The sequence below is a fragment of the Tamandua tetradactyla genome, chromosome 13 (assembly GCF_023851605.1).
Source record: "Tamandua tetradactyla isolate mTamTet1 chromosome 13, mTamTet1.pri, whole genome shotgun sequence".
In the NCBI taxonomy this organism is placed as follows: Eukaryota; Metazoa; Chordata; class Mammalia; order Pilosa; family Myrmecophagidae; genus Tamandua; species Tamandua tetradactyla.
In genome coordinates, this window is record NC_135339.1 from 443,589 (window position 1) to 465,714 (window position 22,126).

The window sequence follows — 22,126 nt, forward strand, 5'->3', positions numbered from 1 at the left end:
CGCCAGCAGAAGATAACGAATCATGCTCGGAAAATTGAAGATATGGCCCAGTCAACGGAAGAAACCAATAGTTCAAATGAGATACAGGAGCTGAGACAACTAATGCTGAATATACGAACAGAAATGGAAAACCTCTTCAAAAACAAAACCAATAAATTGAGGGAGGACCTAAAGAAGACATAGGCTGAACAAAAAGAAGAAATAGAAAAACTGAAAAAACAAATCACAGAACTTATGGGAGTGAAGGGCAAAGTAGAAAAGCTGGAAAAAACAATGGATACCTACAATGGTAGATTTAAAGAGACAGAAGCTAGAATTAGTGAATTGGAGGATGGAACATCTGAATTCCAAAAAGAAACAGAAACTATAGGGAAAAGAATGGAAAAATTTGAACAGGGGATCAGGGAACTCAAGGACAATATGAACCGCACAAATATACGTGTTGTGGGTGTCCCAGAAGGAGAAGAGATGGGAAAAGGAGGAGAAAAACTAATGGAAGAAATTATCACTGAAAATTTCCCAACTCTTATGAAAGACCTAAAATTACAGATCCAAGAAGTGCAGCACACCCCAAAGAGAATAGACCCAAATAGGTATTCTCCAAGACACTTACTAGTTAGAATGTCAGAGGTCAAAGAGAAAGAGAGGATCTTGAAAGCAGCAAGAGAAAAACAATCCATCGCATAAAAGGGAAACCCAATAAGACTATGTGTAGATTTCTCAACAGAAACCATGGAAGCTAGAAGAGAGTGGGATGATATATTTAAATTACTACAAGAGAAAAACTGCCAACCAAGACTTCTATATTCAGCAAAATTGTCCTTCAAAAATGAGGGAGAAATCAAAACATTTTCAGACAAAAAGTCACTGAGAGAATTTGTGACCAAGAGACCAGCTCTGCAAGAAATACTAAAGGGAGCACTAGAGTCAGATATGAAAAGACAGAAGAGAGAGGTATGGAGAAGAGTGTAGAAAGAAGGAAAATCAGATATGATATACATAATACAAAAGGCAAAATGTTAGAGGAAAATATTCTCCAAACAGTAATAACACTAAATGTTAATGGACTGAATTCCCCAATCAAAAGACATAGACTGGCAGAATGGATTAAAAAACAGGATCCTTCTATATGCTGTCTACAGGAAACACATCTTAGACCCAAAGATAAACATAGGTTGAAAGTGAAAGGTTGGGAAAAGATATTTCATGCAAATAACAACCAGAAAAGAGCAGGATAGCTATACTAATATCCAACAAATTAGACTTCAAATGTAAAACAGTTAAAAGAGACAAAGAAGGACACTATCTACTAATAAAAGGAACAATTCAACAAAAAGACATAACAATCATACATACTTATGCACCGAACCAGAATGCCCCAAAATACATGAGGAATACACTGCAAACACTGAAAAGGGAAATGGACACATCTACCATAATAGTTGGAGACTTCAATTCCCCACTCTCATCAATGGACAGAACATCTAGACAGAGGATCAGTAAAGAAATAGAGAATTTGAATATTACTATAAATGAGCTAGACTTAACAGACATTTATAGGACATTACATCCCACAACAGCAGGATACACCTTTTTCTCAAGTGCTCATGGATCATTCTCAAAGATAGACCATATGCTGGGTCACAAAGCAAGTCTTAACAAATTTAAAAAGATTGAAATCATACACAACACTTTCTAGGATCATAAAGGAATGAAGTTGGAAATCAATAATAGGCAGAGTGCCAGAAAATCCACAAATACGTGGAGGCTCAACAACACACTCTTAAACAACGAGTGGGTCAAGGAAGAAATTGCAAGAGAAATTAGTAAATATCTCGAGGCAAATGAAAATGAAAACACAACATATCAAAACCTATGGGACGCAGAAAAGGCAGTGGTGAGAGGGAAATTTATTGCCCTAAATGCCTATATCAGAAAAGAAGAAAAGGCAAAAATGCAGGAATTAACTGTCCACTTGGAAGAACTGGAGAAAGAACAGCAAACTAACCCCAAAGCAAGCAAAAGGAAAGAAATAACAAATATTAGAGCACAAATAAATGAAATTGAAAACAATAGAGAAAATCAATAAGACCAGAAGTTGGTTCTATGAGAAAATCAATAAGGTTGATGGGCCCTTTCCAAGATTGACAAAAAGAAGAAGAGAGAGGATGCAAATAAATAAGATCAGAAATGGAAGAGGAGACATAACCACTGACCTCACAGAAATAAAGAAGGTAATAACAGGATACTATGAACAACTTTATGCTAATAAATACAACAATTTAGATGAAATGGACGGGTTCCTGGAAAGACAAGAACAACCAACTTTGACTCAAGAAGAAATAGATGACCTCAACAAACCAATCACAAGTAAAGAAATGGAATCAGTCATTCAAAGGCTTCCTAAAAAGAAAAGTCCAGGACCAGACGGCTTCACATGTGAATTCTACCAAACATTCCAGAAAGAATTAGTACCAACTCTCCTCAAACTCTTCAAAAAAATCGAAGTGGAGGGAAAGCTACCTAATTCATTCTATGAAGCCAACATCACCCTCATACCAAAACCAGGCAAAGATATTACAAAAAAAGAAAACTACAGACCAATCTCTCTAATGAACATAGATGCAAAAATCTTCAACAAAATTCTAGCAAATTGAATCCAGCAACACATTAAAAGAATTATACATCATGACCAAGTAGGATTCATCCCAGGTATGCAAGGATGGTTCAACATAAGAAAATCAATTAATGTAATACACCATATCAACAAATCAAAGCAGAAAAATCACATGATCATCTCAATTGATGCAGAGAAGGCATTCGACAAGATTCAACATCCTTTCCTGTTGAAAACACTTCAAAAGATAGGAATACAAGGGAACTTCCTTAAAATGATAGAGGGAATATATGAAAAACCCACAGCTAATATCATCCTCAATGGGGAAAAATTGAAAACTTTCCCCCTAAGATCAGGAACAAGACAAGGATGTCCATTATCACCACTATTATTCAACATCGTGTTGGAGGTTCTAGCCAGAGCAATTAGACAAGAAAAAGAAATACAAGGCATCAAAATTGGAAAGGAAGAAGTAAAACTATCACTGTTTGCAGACGATATGATACTATACGTTGAAAACCCGAAAAAATCCACAACAGAACTACTAGAGCTAATAAATGAGTACAGCAAAGTAGCAGGTTACAAGCTCAACATTCAAAAATCTGTAGCGTTTCTGTACACTAGCAATGAACAAGCTGAGGGGGAAATCAAGAAACGAATTCCATTTACAATTGCAACTAAAAGAATAAAATACCTAGGAACAAATTTAACTAAAGAGACAAAAAACCTATACAAAGAAAACTACAAAAAACTGTTAAAAGAAATCACAGAAGACCTAAATAGATGGAAGGGCATACCGTGTTCATGGATTGGAAGACTAAATATAGTTAAGATGTCAATCCTACCTAAATTGATTTACAGATTCAATGCAATACCAATCAAAATCCCAACAACTTATTTTTCAGAAATAGAAAAACCAATAAGCAAATTTATCTGGAAGGGCAGGGTGCCCCGAATTGCTAAAAGTATCTTGAGGAAAAAAACAAAGCTGGAGGTCTCATGCTGCCGGACTTTAAGGCATATTATGAAGCCACAGTGGTCAAAACAGCATGGTATTGGCATAAAGATAGATATATTGACCAATGGAATTGAATAGAGTGCTCAGATATAGACCCTCTCATCTATGGACATTTGATCTTTGATAAGGCAGTCAAGCCAAGTCGCCTGGGACAGAACAGTCTCTTCCATAAATGGTGCCTAGAGAACTGGATATCCATATGCAAAAGAATGATAGAGGACCCGTATCTCACACCCTATAAAAAAGTTAACTCAAAATGGATCAAAGATCTAAAAATTTGGTCTAAGACCATAAAACAGTTAGAGGAAAATGTAGGGAGATATCTTATGAAACTTACAATTGGAGACGGGTTTATGGACCTTAAACCTAAAGCAAGAGCACTGAAGAAAGAAATAAATAAATGGGAGCTCCTCAAAATTGAACACTTTTGTGCATCAAAGAACTTCATCAAGAAAGTAGAAAGATAGCCTACACAATGGGAGACAATATTTGGAAATGACATATCAGATAAAGGTCTAGTATCCAGAATTTATAAAGAGATTGTTCAACTCAACAACAAAAAGACAGCCAACCCAATTACAAAATGGGAAAAAGACTTGAACAGACACCTATCAGAAGAGGAAATACAAATGGCCAAAAGGCACATGAAGAGATGCTCAATGTCCCTGGCCATTAGAGAAATGCAAATCAAAACCACAATGAGATATCATCTCACACCCACCAGAATGGCCATTATCAACAAAACAGAAAATGACAAGTGCTGGAGAGGATGCGGAGAAAGAGGCACACTTATCCACTGTTGGTGGGAATGTCAAATGGTGCAACCACTGTGGAAGGCAGTTTGGCGGTTCCTCAAAAAGCTGAGTATAGAATTGCCATACGACCCAGCAATACCATTGCTGGGTATCTACTCAAAGGACTTAAGGGCAAAGACACAAACGGACATTTTCACACCAATGTTTATAGCAGCATTATTTACAATTGCAAAGAGATGGAAACAGCCAAAATGTCCATCAACAGACGAGTGACTATACAAACTGTGGTATATACGTACGATGGAATATTATGCAGCTTTAAGACAGAATAAACTTATGAAGCATATAATAACATGGATGGACCTAGAGAACATTATGCTGAGTGAGTTTAGCCAAAAACTAAAGGACAAATACTGTATGGTCCCACTGATGTGAACCGACATTCGAGAATAAACTTGGAATATGTCATTAGTAACAGAGATCAGCAGGAGTTAGAAACAGGGTAAGATAATGGGTAATTGGAGCTGAAGGGATACAGACTGTGCAACAGGACTAGATACAAAAACTCAAAAATGGACAGCACAATAATACCTAATTGTAATGTAATTATGTTAAAACACTGAATGAAGCTGCATCTGAGCTATAGTTTTTGTTTGTTTGTTTGTTTGTGTCTTTTGTTCTTTTTCCTTTTTTATTTTTATTTTTTTATTATTATTATTATTTTTATTTTTTCTCTATATTAACATTCTATATCTTTTTCTGTTGTTTTGCTAGTTTTTTTCCTAAATCGATGCAAATGTACTAAGAAATGATGATCATGCATCTATGTGATGATGTTAAGAATTACTGATTGCATATGTAGAATGGAATGATTTCTAAATGTTGTGTTAATTTCTTTTTTGTCTTTAATTAATAAAAAAAATAGTTCCATATTTTTCCCTCATTTCTCAAGGGACTTTGCCAGTGCTTTTTGGTTATCTGCTTATTATCTTCTAGGATACATCCAGGTATTATATTAAGATGTATGGGATTAAAGGTGCTCATTCTTATTCTGAGCTTCCTGCATTTCAATTGTTCAAATGAGCTATCCAAACAGATGAGTTAGATTATGTGCTACAGAAAATTTAACTTACCAACAAAAGAAACCATTCTTCGTTTGGTTTCAAAGAGTAGGTATGGTTCTAAAATAAAGACAATGTCTTCCTTACCCCTGTATTCTGATTACCTTAATCCCAACCTGAATGGCTTCATACTTATCTCTAATACCAGGTTATAGATATATAAAATAGCCTCTCAAACTCTGGAAATAACTACCACTTGGAATATGTGTCTGCTATATGAGTTTATAATCTAGGCCCCTCTTTTCCTTTAAACATTTTTTAAAGGAGACCATACAATAATTGTTCTTTCATTTATCGCTGATTTTGCCTCAACAAATGCCCCACAGGATCATTTACATCATTGTATGCTTCACAACTTTTTTCCTTTTGTTACAATATTTGTAACAAAATATCAAATTTGTTACATTTGAGCAATATTTGATAATATTTACTCACCATCTTTCACCAATCTACTTCTCAGTCAGTGCATTCTTCAGCCACCTGCATTCATTAGACATCATGTATAATGTCCAAAGTTCATAGTCCTACAACACTCACAATTTTAGATGATTTCATTGCTCTCAAGATATAGACAACCAAGAAACACACCCTCACCAAATAGGAAACCTATACCTCCCCTTAACTCTTTGCCTTCCCCCCATCATTTACCCCTGCTGTTGTGGTGATACTGCTGATGTTTTCCTGTTAAATATAACCCATAGCATGAGTAGCAGTTTTCTCCCTGTACCCTGGACTTAAACACTCTTTGTGCATGAATCATACCTTTGAAGTAGTTCTTGCAAGAATTATATATTTTTAGTGTTAATCAGTGGGACACATAGGTTTATACAACCCCTTTCAATCTTGTCCACTTCAAGTGTGTTAATACTACCCATAGACCCACTAGAGAACTGCTTTCAATTCTATCTATTCCCTCAAATTGGAGTTAAACCTCGTTAGCTAATGGTTCAACCATCTCTAGCTTCTATATATCTCTAAGTCCCTTATATTCTGTATTATAAGCCTCTGATTTTACCTTTATCAAGATCATAAAAGTGGAGTCATACAGTATCTATCCTTTTGTGTCTGGCTTATTTCAATCATCATTATGTCCTCAAGGCTCATTCATCTTGTCATGTGCTTCAGTATGTCATTTTGTCTCACTGCTGCATAATATTCCATCATATGTACATGCCACATTTTGTTAACCCACTCATCTGTTCATGGGCATATTGTTTCCATCTTTTGGCAACTGTGCACAATGCTGCTATGGACATCAGTGTGCAAATGTCTGTTTGTGTCAATGCTTTCAGCTTTTCTGCGTATACATCAAGTAGTGCTATTGCTGGGTCATAGGGCAACTCAATATTTCATTTCTTAAGGAACTTCCATAGAGGTTGTATCATTATACATTCCCAACAGCAGTGCATAAGTGTCCCATTTCTCCACATCCTCTCCAACATTTATAGTTTCCTGTTGATTTAGTAGCAACCATTCTTAAAGGTATGAGGTGGTATCACATTATAGTCTTGATCTGCATTTTCCTTATATCTAATTAAAATGAACACCTCTTCATGTGCTTTGAGTCAGCTGTATTTGATCTTCAGAAAAGTGTGTATTTATATCTTTAGCCCATTCTATAATTGGGTTGTTTGTTCATTTGTTGTTGAGTTGTATGATCTGTTTATGTATGCAGGATATCAAAACTTTGATGTGTGTTTCCAAATATTTCTTCCAATTGATTTGGCTGCCTCTTCACTTTCTTGAGAAAGTATTTTGAGGTGCAGAAGCATTTGATTTTGAGGAGTTTCCATTTATCTATTTTTTCTTTTGTTGCTTGTGCTTTGGGTGTAAAGTTTAGGAAGCTACCTCCTATTACTAGGTCTTAAAGATGTTTCCCTACATTGTTTTCTAGAAGCTTTACAGTGCTAGTTTGTATATTTAGGGGGTTGATTTATCTTGAGTTAATTTTTGCGTAGGATACATGTAAAGGGTTATCTTTCATTCTGATGGCTATTGAGATCCAGTTCTTCCACGCCCATTTATTGTAAAGACTATTTTTTCCCAGTTTAGTGGATTTATGTGCTATGTCAAAAATCAATTGACCATTGATTTGGTGGTCCTTTCTGTGCTCTTCATTCTATTCTATTGGTTAATACTTCTATCTTTGTGGCAGAACCATGCTCTTTTGAACACTGTGGCTCTACAATAACTTCTAAAGTCAGGAAGTGTTAATCCTCCCACTTCATTCCTCTTTTTTAAGAATGCTTTTAGCCATTTGGGGTCTCTTTCCCTTCCAGATGAATTTGAAAACTAGCTTCCCCAAGTTTTCAAAGTTGGTTGTTGAAATTTGTATTGGCACTGCATTGAATTGGCAAATCAATTTGGGTAGAATTGACATCTTAAATATATTTAACCTTTCTACCCATGAACAGGAAATGTTTTTCCAGCTATTTAGATCTTCTTTGATTTCTTTTGCAATGTTATATAGTTTTCTGTGTACAAGTCCTTTACATCGTAGTTAACTTCATTTCTAAGTATGTGATTCTTTTATTTGCTATTTTGAATGGAATTTTTTTTCCTTAACTGACTACTCAGTTAGGTCATTGATTGTGTAGGAAAACATTACCGATTTTTGCATATTGATTTTATATCCCACCATCTTGCTCAAGTAACTTTGTTGTAGATTTCTCAGGATTTTCCAAGTATAGTATGTCATTTGCAAATAATGAAAATTTTCCTTTTTCCTTTCCAATTTGGATGCATTTTATTTCTTCGTCCTGCCTTATTGCTCTGGATAGAACTTCTAGTGCAATGTTCAATAATAGTGGTGACAGAGGGCATATTTGTCTCATTCCTGATCTTAGGGAGAAGCTTTCAGTCTCTCACCATTGAATACAATGCTGGCTATTGGTTTCTCATATATGCCCTATATCATATTGAGGATGTTACCTTTAATTCCTACTGTTGGGGTGTTTTATCAGAAAAGGATATTGAATTCTGTCAAATGCTTTCCAGTATCAATCAAGATATTCATATGATTTTTTTCCCTTTCAATTTGTTAATGTGCTCTATCACATTAATTTTCTTGTGTTGAACCATCCTTGCATTCCTGATATAAAACTCACTTGGTCCTGGTGTATAATTCTTTTAATATGTTGTTGGATTTGATTTGCTAGTATTTTTGCATCTGTGTTCTTTAGGGAGATTGGCCTGAAATTTTCCTTCCTTAGAGAATGTTTTCCTGGTTTTGTTATTAAAATGATATTAGCTTCATAAAATGAGTTATGGAGTGTTCCTTTTTCCTCAATTTTTTTGAAAAAGCTTGACAGGTTTAGTGTTAGTTCTTTTTGGAATGTTTGGTTTGATAAAATTCCCCTGTGAAGCCATCTGGCCCTTAGCTTTACTTTGTAGGAAGATTTTTGTTGACCAATTGAAACTCGTTTCTTGTAATTGGTTTGTTGAGAACTTCTATTTCTTCTTGAGTCAGTGTAGCTTGATTTTGTGTTTCCAGGAATTTGTCCATTTTACCTACATTGTCTAATTTATTGGCATATAGTTGTTCATAGAATCATGAATGTTTACTTTTATTTCTTCAGGGTCTATGGTTATGCACCCTTCTCATTTCTGATTTTGTTTATTTGAATCCTCTCTCTCTTTTTCTTTGTCAGTCATGCCAAATGGCACCCCAATTTTATTGATTTTCTCAAAGAACCAACTTTTGGTTTTATGGATTCCATCTATTCTTTTGTTCTCCCATTCATTTAACTCTGGTTTAATCTTTGTTATTTCTCTTCTTCTATTTGATTTGTGGTTAGTTTGCTGTTCTATCTCAAATTCCACCGGGTGAGCAGTTAAGTCCTCAATATTTACTCTTTCTTTTTTTTATAACTTTTTTGTTGTATAATAGAACATATGTACAAAGAAAAGAAAGAAAAAAATCAATAGTTTTAAAACACTCTTCAACAAGTAGTTGCAGGACAGATCCCAGAGTTTGTCATGGGCCACCATACCATCATCTCAGATTTTTCTTTCTAACTGCTCCAGAACACTGGAGGCTAAAAATAATATATATGTTTATTTTATCATAACTTTTTTCTTTTTGTGAAAAATAACATATATACAAAAAAAAAACCCTCATAAATTCCAAAACACAGCACCACATTCATTTGTAGAACAGATTTCAGTGTTTGGATGGGTTACAGTTCCCCAATTTTATGTTTTACTCCTAGCTGCTCTAAGGCACTGCAGATTAATGAAAATCTTAATACAATGATTCAGCAATCATACTTGTTTATTGAACCCTATCTTCTTTGTATAACTCCATCATCACCTTCGATCTTTCTGTCCAACTCTTTAAGGGTATTTGGGCTATGGCCATTATAAATTTTTCATATGGAAGGGTCTGTCAATAGTATGGAGTAGGGAGATGGACATAGCTAAAATAACTTTCCAGAAAGAAAGTTACCCTAGTGTATGGAACATTTGTAGAATCTTATATAATGCCCTAGGTGCTCTTTAGGGTTAGCTGGAATGGTTTTGGTTGAGATTTGACATGTTATGAAAGGTACCAATGTTTAACTGAAGCTTGCATATAAGTGACATCCAGAGTAGCCTCTTGACTCTATTTGAACTCTTTCAGCCGCAGAAATTGTTAGTTATGCCACTTTCCCCCCAATAAAATTGTTGATCCTACAGTGCTAGGGTTGGACTCATCTTTGGGAGTCAATTTTCCATGTTGCAGGGAGACTTTACTCCTGGATATCATGTCCCATGTAGTGGGGAAGGCAAAGATTTCACTTGCAGAGTTGGGGTTAAAGAGAGTGAAGCCACATTTGAGCAATAAGTGGTACTCCAAAAGTAACTCTTAGGCATACCTATCAGTAGGCTAAGCTTGTCCACTATCTACATAAGCTTCACAAGAGTAAGCCTCAAGATCAAGGGCTTGACCTATTGAATTGGGTGTCTCTAAAGTTTCACACAATATCAGGGGATTCCCTGATGGTAAACTTTGCCAATACTTATTATTTGCTTACTGCATTCTAGTATATGTCCAGGCATTATATTAAATTATACAGGATTAAAGGCCCTCATTCTTATACTGAGCACCCTGTGTTTCAGTTGTTCAAATGAGCTATCCAGACAGGTTGAGTTAGACTGTGTACTAAAAAAATTTAGGTTCCCCACAAATTAAACCTTTCTTCCTTTGGTCTCAAAAGTAGATGAAGTTCTAAAATATAGACAATGTCTTCCTTAACCCTGTGTTCTGAATTACTTTACTCCTGATCTGATCAGCTTTGTTATTTTCTCTGAATACCAGGTTACAGATAGGTAAAACAGCCCCTCAAAATCTACAATCATAATAATTACCCTTTTGGACTAAATTTGTCTGCTATAAGAGCTTACAGACTAGGCCCTGCTTTCTTATAAGCATTTTCTAAAGAAGACCATAAAATAATTGTATTTTGTTTCTGGTTTATTTTGCCTCACCAAATATCCCACAGGTTCAATCACATCTTTGCATGCCTCATGACTTCGTCCCTTTTTGTAGCAGCAGAATATTTGATCATATGTATACACCATTGTTCACTAATCTATTTCTCAGTAGTACATCCTTCAACCACCTACTTTCATTAGGCATCATGTATAATTCCCAAACTCCACAGTCCTCCAACATTCTCAATTTTAGATAATTTCATTGTTTCCAAGAGAAGATAATCAATAACACACTGTCACCAAATGGGAAATCTAAACATTCCCTTAATTTTTGTCATCCCCCCTATTATTTTCCCCTGCTGTTGCTCTGGTACTGCTGATGCTTTCATGCCAAACATAGCCCATAGCATGCAGTAGCAGTTTTTCCCTAGTACTCTGCACATAAACACTCTTTGTACATGAGCCATACTTTTGAAGTAGTTCTTGCAGAAATAATTTATATTTCTGGTGTTAATTAGTGGGCCACATAGGTCTAAATAACCCCCTTTCAATTTTGTTCATCTTAAATATGGTAATATGTTTTCTGAATCATTAAATTATTATCTCTTTTAGTCTCCAGTATTTTAGAGCAGCTAGAAGTAAAACATAAAATTGTGGAATTGTAACCCATGCCGAATTCTAAATTATGCTCTACAACTAATTGTGCAGTGCACCATTATACATTTCCATTAGCAGTACACAAGAGTCCCAATTTCCCCACATCTTCTCCAACAATTATAGTTTCTTGGTCATTTAATAGCAGTCATTCTTATAGATGTGAGGTGGTATCCCATTGTAGTCTTGATTTGCATTTCTCTTAGAACCAATAAATATGCACATCTCCTCAGGTACTTTTGAGCCATCTGTATTTGGTCTTCAGAAAAATGCCTATTCTTATTTTTAGCCCATTTTATAATTGAGTTGTTTGTTCTTTTGTTGTTGAGTTGTATGATTTCTTTGTGCATACAGGATCTCAACCCTTGTTCTATATGTGATTTCCAAATATTTTACCCCATTGAGTTAGCTGCCTCTTCACCTTTTTTGACAAAGCCCTTGAGGTGCAGAAACATTTGATTTTGATGAGTTTCCATTTAACTATTTTTTATTTTGTTGCTTGGCTTTGGATGTAAAGCTTAGGAAGCTCCTCCTATTGTTGGTTCTTGAAGAGGTTTTCCTATATTTTCCTCTTGAAACTTTCTCGTGCTAGTTCTTATATTTAGGTGTTAGCTCCATTTTGAGTTAATTTCTGTACAGAGTGTAAGATAAGGGTCCTCTTTGATTCTGTTGGCTACTGATATCCAGTTCTCCCATACCCTTTTATCGAAAAGACTATTTTGTCCTAGTTCAGAAGATTTGGGGACCTTAACAAAAATTAGTTGACCATAGATTTGGTGGTCTATTTCTGCAGTCTTGATTCTATTCCATTTGTCAATGCTTCTATCTTTGTGCCAGTACCATGCTGTTTTGACCACTGTAGTTTTATAATAGGTTTTAAAGTCAGAGAGTGTTAATCTTCCCACTTTTTTCTTCCTTTTTAGGATGCATTTAGCTATTCAGGGTCTCGTTCCTCCCAGATGAATTTGAAAACTGGCTTTTCCCAGCCTTCAAATTAAGCTTGTTGGAACTTTGATTGGTACTGTGTTGAATCTGTAGAACATTTGGGTAGAATTAACATCTTAACTATATTTAGACTTCCTATTCATGAGCAGGGAATGACTTTCCCCTTATTCAGAGCTTCCTTGATTTCTTTTAGCAATGTTATACAGTTTTTCTGTGTACAAGTCCTTTACATCCTTAGTTAAGTTCATTCCTAAATACCTGATTCTTTTAGTTGGTACCTTGAATGGAATTTTTTCCTTAACTGATTCCTCAGTTAGGTGATTGCTTGTTTATAGAAATATTACTGATTTTTTGCACATTAATTTTACATCCCACCACCTTGCTGAATTTCTTTATTAGCTCAAATAACTTTGAGGTAGATTTCTCAGGATTTTCGAAGTATAGTATTATCTCTTCTGCAAATAATGAAAGCTTTCCTTCTTTTCCAGCTTGGATGCCTTTTATTTATTTGTCCTGCCTGACTGCTCTATCTAGAACTTCTAGCATAATGTTGAATGATAATGGTGACAGTGAAAATCTTTGCTTCATTCCTAGTCTTAGGGGAAAGCTTTCAATCTCTCTCCATTGAGTACAATACTGGCTATGGGTTTTTCATATATACCCTTTATTGAGGAAGTTACCGTTCATTTCTATTTTTATCAGAAACGGATGTTGAATTTTGCCCAATACTTTTTCAGCATAAATCTAGATGATCACGTGATTGTTCCCTTTCAGTATGTTAATGTGCTGTATTACATTAATTGAGTTTCTTGCTTTGAACCATCCTAACATACCTGGTACAACCCCACTTGGCTATGGTGTATGTCACAGTCAGGTTCATGTGTCAACTTGGCCAGGAGATGGTACCCATTTGTCTGGTTAGGCAAGTGTTGGCCTGTCTGTTGCTATGAAGATGTTTCATAGAAATTAAATCATGAGCACATTGGCTGAATCCACAGCTGATTCCATTTGTAATCAGCCAAAGGGTGTCTTCTGCAATGAGTGACATTTAATCTAATCAAGGGATGGCTTTTAAGGAGGAATCAGAAGAGACAGTTTCTCTTCCTGCTTTGGTTTGTGAGCCTCTCTTGTGGAGTTCATCCAGACCTTCCATCAGAGTCATCAGCTTCACAGCTTGCCCTTCAGATTTTGGACTCTACATTCCCATGGCTGCATGAGACATTTTTATAAATTTTTTACTTGCAGATATTTCCTGTTGATTCTGTTTCCCTAGAGAACCCTAACTAATATAGCTTGGTACTAGGAGTAGTTCTTAAGAAACAAAATCTTAAAAAATGGGTTTTATGATTGATTTTCTATTCTGACTGGTCTCAAAGGCACTAAGGACCCTTATTCCCATAATCAGAGTGATACTGCCAATCCATGGGGTGAGTTGGCAAAAAAGATAGTCAAAATATCACCATTCAATTCTTCTAATGCTTCTTGTATATGAAGCCTGGCTGTTCTAGTTTGCTAGCTGCCAGAATGCAACACACCAGAGATGGATTGGCTTTTAATAAAAAGGGATTTATTTTGTTGGTTCTTCAGAGGAAAGGCAGCTAACTTTCCACTGAGGTTCTTTCTTACGTGGAAGGCACAGGATGGTCTCTGCTGGTCTTCTCTCCAGGCCCCTGGGTTCTGACAACTTTCCCCAGGGTGACTTCTTTCTGTATCTCCAGAGGCCTGGGCTGAGCTGCAAGTGCTGAGATGAGGAATGCCGAGCTGCTAGGCTGTGCTACATTGTGTTCTCTCATTTAAGCACCAGCCAATTAAGTCAAACATCACTCATTGCAGCAGATACGCCTCCTAGCCAACTGCAGATGTAATTAGCAACAGATGAGATTCACGTACCATTGGTTTGTGTCCGCAGCAACAGAACTAGGTATGCTCACCTGGCCAAGTTGACAACTGAATCTAACACACTGGCCATGGGGGATACTGTTCTTGACACATTAAGGAGTTTTGTGGAAATAGGAGGTACAGAGATGTTGGCTGGTTGTTGTTAGATACACTGTATACATTAATGAGTGAAAGGGATGCGCTTAAGATTTCAAATGAGATGCATAAGACCATCTGAAAGATGTAAATGTTTCTATGAGTGTCTTGAAGGAAAATCTTATTTCCTGTAGCCATAGACCTGAGATCTCTGAAAATCAGACTCAGAATCTTATTGGTAGAGTAGCAACTTAACAACATAAACTGAAATCTCAATCTTGCATGGTGTCTGCCATTAAAGAGACAGCATTGATTGGAAAGGAATGGAACTCTGAAAAATGGGATGGTGACATATGGATTGATGATGATTTCAGTGGAAAGGTTGAAACCCTAGGTCATGCTGAGTCTTCTCTAGATAACCCTGTAATAGTCTGCCCTGAGGACATAGATGTCAACCTCAAGCCTGCCTTGAGGAGTTAGCCACCCAACCTCCACCTGAAGGGATCAGCCCTAGAGTGATTCATCCTGTTTCACCAAATGAAACTGCAAATGAATACCTTGAAGCAAATGGTTTGGAAGATACTTTTAATTCCTTTCATGACCCATCATCACCACCCCTCATTTCTTCCAGACCTAGACCCAGAGCAAAGTCTCAATAGGACCCTAAGGGTGAGGTACAAAGTATCACCCATGGAAGATACATTATACTTCAAAAGAACTGTGTGAGTTTTCCCATTTATATATGTAAGAGCAAGGGTTAATGGAAGACTTGCGGAATTTATTGGGAGCAACTGGCCTCAGAGTGGCAGTGGCAGTAAACTGTGGAGATTGTTATCTGCTTAGTGGAGAACAGTCTGGGAGGGAGAGAATGTTTGTTTTTTCTTAACCCCAAGTTCTTTATGGCTATCTTTAGTATGTAGGGAGTAAATACTGAAAGGTAAGCACTCTGCTTTCTCACGAAGTGCATGCATGCTTTTCATCACAGAAACCCTGCAGTATATAAGCAGGAACTGGTTAAGAATAAAGTTGTCTGTAGTCTGTTGTTACTAATCTTCAGACTCCCTGATCCCCTCTGTCTCTCTCATCATTCCTTAATATCCTTCATGCTCTGGTCCCATGGAAGCAACATATATAGACAGAAATCAGGGGGAATATGTGTTTGTCAATGAATTTTAAGGCTTTGGGATAGTGGTGGGAGGAATATAAAGCTGAATCAGGCTGAATTTATTGATATGGGCCCACTAAGCAGAGATTCTGCATTCAATGTTATAGCTTGAACGGTTAGAAAAGGCATTAACAGTTTGTTTGGATGGTTGGCTGAAACATGGATCAAAAGGTGGCTGACATTACCTGAGGTTGAAATGCCAGAACTGCCCTGGTCTAATGTAGATTGGGGGATACAGAGGCTTAGAGAGATTGGAATGTTAGAGTGGATTTATCATACAAAGCCACCTCTTATACCCCAGGAATGTCCAGAGGATGCACCTTTTATCAGAACTGTGAGAAATAAATTTGTGAGAATAGCACCATCATCCCTGTAGAGCTCTGTAGTTTCACTTCTCTGTAGATCAGATATTACTATGAGAACTGCTGTCACTGAGCTGGAATCCTTAAACACAATGGGAATGAGGGGATCCTGAGTTGGCAGAAACCAGGTGGTAGCACTTAATTGCCAAAACAAGATAGACATGGGTATCATAATAGACAACAGACTCAGAGCAGGAGTCAAAATAATCTGACTCACAGAGAGGTTTGTGGCATTGGCTAGTAAATCATGGGGCACTTAGAAGTACAATAGATGGGCAATCTACTAAATTCTTGTTTGAGCTGTATAAACAAAAGAGTTCTAGGTTAAGTGAACAGAAATCTAACTTGATTACAAAAACAAAGAGTCATGGCCCCTTAATCAATTTCCAGGCTTGAAACAGTTTACAGACCCAGAGCCCCTTGAATGAGGGGGAGGTCAGATCCCTTTGGGGAAAGGACCTTGTTACACTGCTCCAAATTTATACTGTTAGTCTTCCTCCAAGCCTTCCCCAAGGAGACCGTTGGCCTTTTACCAGGGTAAATCTACATTGGGGAAAAGGAAATTATCACATATTTTGGGGATTATTAGAGTGGTTCAAAAGTGAGCTTAATTCCAGGGAACCCAAAACATCACTCTATTTCACCAGTCAGAGTGGGGGCTTATAGAGGTCAGGTGATTGATGGATTTTTAGCTCAGGTCCATCTCACAGTGGGTCCAGTGGGACCCTGGACCCATTCTGTAGTTATTTCCCCAGTTCCAGAATGCATATTTAGAATAGACATACTGAGAAACTGGCAGAATCCCCACATTGGCTCTCTATCTCATGCACTGAGGGCTATAATGTTGGAAGCCACTAGAACTGCCCCTACCTAGCAAAATAGTAAATCAGAAGCAATACGTGATTCCTGAGGGATTGCAAAGATTACTTCCACTCTTAAGGACTTGGATGCAGGGGTGTTGATTCCCACCACATCCCCATTCAACTCTCCTATGTGGCCTGTGCAGAAAACGGATGGGTCTTGGATGGTGATAGTGTATTATCGTACACTTAACCAGGTGGTAACTCCAATTGCAGCTTCTGTTTCAGATATGGTATCATTCCTTGGGCAAACAAATACCTGCCCTGGTACCTGGTATGCAGCTATTGACCTGGCAAATGCTTTTTTCTTAATAGCTATTAGTAAGGGCCAACAGAAACAGTTTGATTTCAGCTGGCAAGGTCAGCAATGTACTTTCACTGTCCTACCTACCTCAGGGGTATATAAACTCTCCAGCCCTATGTCATGGTCTTGTCTGCAGGGACTTTGATCATTTCTCCCTTCCACAAGACATCACACTGGTCCATTATTTTGATGAAATCATGCTGATAGGACCTAGTGAGCAAGAAGTAGCAACTACTCTAGACTTACTGGTAAGGCATTTGTGTGTGAGAGGATCGGAGATAAATTCAACAAAAATAAAGGGGCCTTCCATGTCAGTGAAATTTCTAGCTGTTCAGTGCTGTTGGGCATATCAAGATATCTCTAGCCAGAGGTGCATTTGTATACTAACTCATGGGCTGTTGCTAATGGTTTGGCTGGATGGTCAGGGACTTGGAAAAACCATAATTGGAAAATTGATGACAAAGAGGTCTGTTCTGGGGAAGAGGTGTGTGGATAGACGTTTCTGAGTGGGCTAAAAACATGAAAATATTTGTGTTCCATGTGAATGTGCATGACATGGTGTCTTCAGCAGGGGAAGATTTTAATAAGCAAGTGGATAAGATGAGCCGTTCTGTGGAAACCAGTCAGATTCTTGCCCCAAGAACTCCTGTCATTGCCCAAGGGGCTCATAAACAAAGTGGTCATGGTGGTAAGGATGGAGGTTATGCATGGGTTCAGCAAAATGGACTTCCACTCACCAAGGCTGAACTGGCTGCAAGCACTGCTGAGTGCCCAGTCTGCCAGCAGCAGAGACCCACACTCAGTCCCCAATATGGCATCATTCCCCGAGGTGACCAGCTGGCTACATGGTGGCAGGTTGATTACATTGAACCACTGCCTTAATGGAAGGGGCTGTGATTTGTTCTAACTGGAATAGAAACATACTCTGGATATGGGTTTGCTTTCCCTGTACGCAACACTTCTGCAAAACTACCATCCATGGGCTTGGGCTTACAGAATGCCTTATCCATCATCATGGTATTCCACACAGCATTGTTTCTGATCAAGGAACACACTTCACAGCAAATGAAGAGTGATAATGGGCACATTCTCATGGAATTCTTTGGTCTTACCATGTTCCCCATCATCCAGAAGCAGCTGGATTGATAGAATGATGGATGGCCTTTTGAAAACTCAATTAAGGTGCCAACTAGGTGGCAATACCTTAAAGGGCTGGGGTAATTTTCTCCAGGAAGCTGTGCGATGCTCTGAATCCGTGTCTTCTGTATGGTGCTGTTTCTCCCATAGCCAGGATCCATGGGTCCAGGAACCGAGGGGTGGAAATGGGAGTGGTACCACTAACTATTACCCCTAGTGATCCACTAGGAAAATTTTTGCTTCCTGTCCCTGAGACCCTGATCTCTGTCTGTCTACACATTTTAGTTCCAAAATGGGGAGTGCTTCCACCAGGAGAAACAACAATGATTCCATTGAACTGGAATCTAAGACTGCCACCTGGTTACTTTGGGCCACTCTTGCCCCTAGATCAACAAGCCAAGAATGGGATTACATTACTGGCTGGGGTGATTGAACCTGAGTATCAGGGGGAAATAGGACTGCAACTACACAATAGAGGTAAAGAAGAGTTTTCCTGCAATATAGGAGATCCCCTAGGGCATATTTTAGTACTACCATGCGCTGTGATTAAAATCAATGGAAAACTGCAACAACACAATCCAGGTAGGACTATTAATGGCTCTGAAACTTCAGGAATGAAGGTTTGGGTCACCCATCAGGCAAAGAACCATGGCCAGCTGAAGTGCTTGCTGAGGGGAAAGGGAACATGGAATGGGTAGTGAAAGAAGGTCATGATAAATATGAACTACGACCATGTGATCAGTTACAGAAATGTGGACTCTCGTGCTGTTTTGTTCATGTTATACTGTTTAAGTTGTAAGTTATCAAGTTTAAGAAAGAATGTTATCCAAGGACTTGCACCTTATTCTGGAAAGATTTAATGTGTTTCTGGTTATATGCGGGACAGTTGAGTACTGTTAGGGTAAGAAAAAATGTGTGTTTTATTGTTTTTTACTCAGAAATTAGGCATGGTTTAAGGTGATGTGTTATAGCTGCCAAGTTGACTAAGGGTACGCTGATATGGTCAGGTTCATGTGTCAACTTGGCCAAGTGGTGGTACCTGTTTGTCTGGTTGGGTAAGTGCTGGCCTGTCTGTTGCTGTGAGGACATTTCATAGAATTAAATCATGATCACAGTGGTTGCTTCCACAGCTCATTACATTTGTATTCAGCCAGGGGAAGAGTCTTCTGCAGTGAGTGATGCTTAATAATCACTGGAAGCCTTTTAAGGAGGGTTCAGAAGAGATAGGCTCTCTTCCTGCTTCAGCCGGCAAGCCTCTCCTGTGGGGTTCATCCATACCCTCCATCAGAATAGTTAGCATCACAGCCTGCCCTACGGATTGTGGACTCTATGTTCCCATGGTTATGTGAGACACTTTTGTAAATTTTATATTTAGAGAATATTTCCTGTTGGTTCTGTTTCTCTAGAGAACCCTAATACAATCTATCTCTAGCTTCTATGTATATCTAAATCCTTTCTATTCTGTATTTTAAGCCTCTGATTTTTCTTTTACCATAGTCATAAAAGTCAAGTCATAAAGAATCTATTCTTTGTTTTTCACTATCTATTATTTTGTTTTGGCTTATTTCACTCAGCATTATGCCCTCAAGTCTCATTCATCTTGTCGGGTGCTTCAGGATATAATTTCATCTTATGATTTCCTAATATTCCATCATTTGTATATACCACATTGTGGTTTTGATTTGCATTTCCCTAATAGCCAGTGAAGTTGAACATCTTTTGATGTGCTTTTTAGCCATTTGTATTTCCTCTGCTGATGTGTCTGTTTCTGTCTTTTGCTCATTTTTAAATTGGATTGCTTGTCTTTTCATTCTTGAGTTGAATAATTTCTTTGTATATTCTTTTTACTTTCTTGACAAATTCTTTGATTCACAAAACCACTTAATTTTGAGGAGTTCCCATTTATCTATTTCTTTCTTCAGTGCTCATGCTTTTGGTGTAAGGTTTAAAAAACCACCTCCTACTACAAGTTTTATAAGATATTTCCCTACATTTTCTTCTAAAAGTTTTATGGTATTAGCTCTAATGTTTAAGTCTTTGGTCTATTTTGAATTAATTATTGTATAAGTTGTGAGATATGGATCCTCTTTCATTCTTTTGTATATGGATATAGATTTCTCCAAGTACCACTTACTGAAGAGGCTGCTCTGTCTCAGGTGAGTTGGCTTGACTGCCTTATCAAAGATCATTTGTCCATAGATGAGAGAGTCTATATCTGAACATTTTGTTCTATTCTATTAGCCAGTATATTTATCTTTATGCCAGTACCATTCTGTTTTGACCACTGTAGCTTCATAATATGCTTTAAAGTAGTGTGAGACCTTCCACTTCATTTTTCTTTCTCAACATATTTTTATCTATTTGGGGCAACCTGCCATTTGTATTCTTAAGGAGGGTGTCTTCAGATATTGTAGACTGCAGTCAGATTTTCCCATACTGGACTGGCCTCCTCTCAGGAGGAAAGAGTCACCTGCATCAGCTTTCCCTAAAAGTGAGACCTAGCAGGTTGATAGACATTCCTATGAAGCCTGTAGACTCTGATTTTCCTATCCTGCCTATCACGTGGTGCTTGTCTGTCCATGGTTCCCACCAAGATAGAGTGGTGTGGTACCTTTAATTTCAGCAGACTTTCCCTACTGGGGAGATGGTTGACACAGAGGTGAGGTTGTAGGTTAACCTTAATTGTTTTCAGTTTTCTAGTCCCTGGGGCCTGAATCCCCTGAGGGAGGGATTCCACCTGAACTGGGCCCCACTATTCTCTTGGGGAAGGTACAGCCTTTAGAGAATTAACTCCTGTCACCTGACTAGTTACTTTGCTCTCAGACAAGCTTAATTCTACCCTTTCCTGTGGAATTGCTGGAACCAAAACAGTTTCCAGTTCTTTCTAATGATCTGTTAAGTAGTAGAAACAATGCCAAAAAAATCCATTTCAGAGCAGGACCACCACTCCTTGGGTTTATAAACAAGAGCTTAAGTTGGTACATGGCTCTATGTATCTCCAGGTTCTATGTGCTCCCTTTTTGTAAGGTTCCAGCCCTTTTCAAGTGTTTCATGCTGTCTCACACAAAAAGCCTCTGTTTTTTTTGTTTCTGTTTTTGTTTTCATCTGCCCTGCCCCTGTCTGGTAGGGTGAATATTCTTAGTAACTTTAGTTCTTATTCCAGGTTTGTCTGACCTGGAGGCCTATTTTTAGTTGTCAGAATTTGTTAATTAATTTCATAATTGGAGCTTGGGTTGAACTAAGACCTTGCTGCTAGTGAAGTCTGTTTTCTTTCCTCTTAGGGAACCAGCATGCCATGTCTGTGGAGGAGGGGTGCTGACCTTTGCTGCTTGGGGGGCTGACGGTTTTTCATGGGGTCTCACTCAGTCCAGCTTTTCCAGACTGGTGTATGCTGTGTGTCCAGTCACTGATGGACAACCTCCAGCAGTTGTTATTTATCATTTCTGGATATCTACTAGTTGCTCTGGAGAATGAATTAAATTCCACACCACACTAAGCCACCAGCTTGTTCTTGATATTCCACCTTAAGCACCTCTTAAGTTGCAAAGATTTATATTAATGATGTTCACAGTGATAATAACTGTCATTTATAGTATTTATTATAGGTACTATATCAAACATTTTCATCTATAGCCTCTAATATTCATAGCAATCCTTCAAAGCAACTTTCTTACTGGGAATTGTTTTTTGGTTCACCCCTAGATTTCACTTTTCTCTACTTTTGTCAAAACTACCCAGACATTGCTTCAGTGAAACTAGAGTACCTCATTCCTCATCTAGAAGATTTTGAATACATAGG

General features: G+C 37.8%; 1 protein-coding gene across 12 annotated transcripts in view; it reads right to left on the reverse strand.

Moving 5' to 3' along the window:
- The window catches only part of LOC143653454 (olfactory receptor 14I1-like), a 255,537-nt gene that overhangs the window by 76,051 nt on the left and 157,360 nt on the right, over positions 1 to 22,126 (reverse strand). Inside the window, exon 7 of one of the 12 annotated variants that reach the window (XR_013161275.1) lies at positions 5,947 to 5,991. The exons of the other annotated variants lie outside the window; for them this stretch is intronic. The gene's annotated coding sequence lies outside the window, so the exon portion shown is untranslated. The remainder of the gene's footprint in view (positions 1 to 5,946; positions 5,992 to 22,126) is intronic. 12 annotated transcript variants of the gene reach the window in all.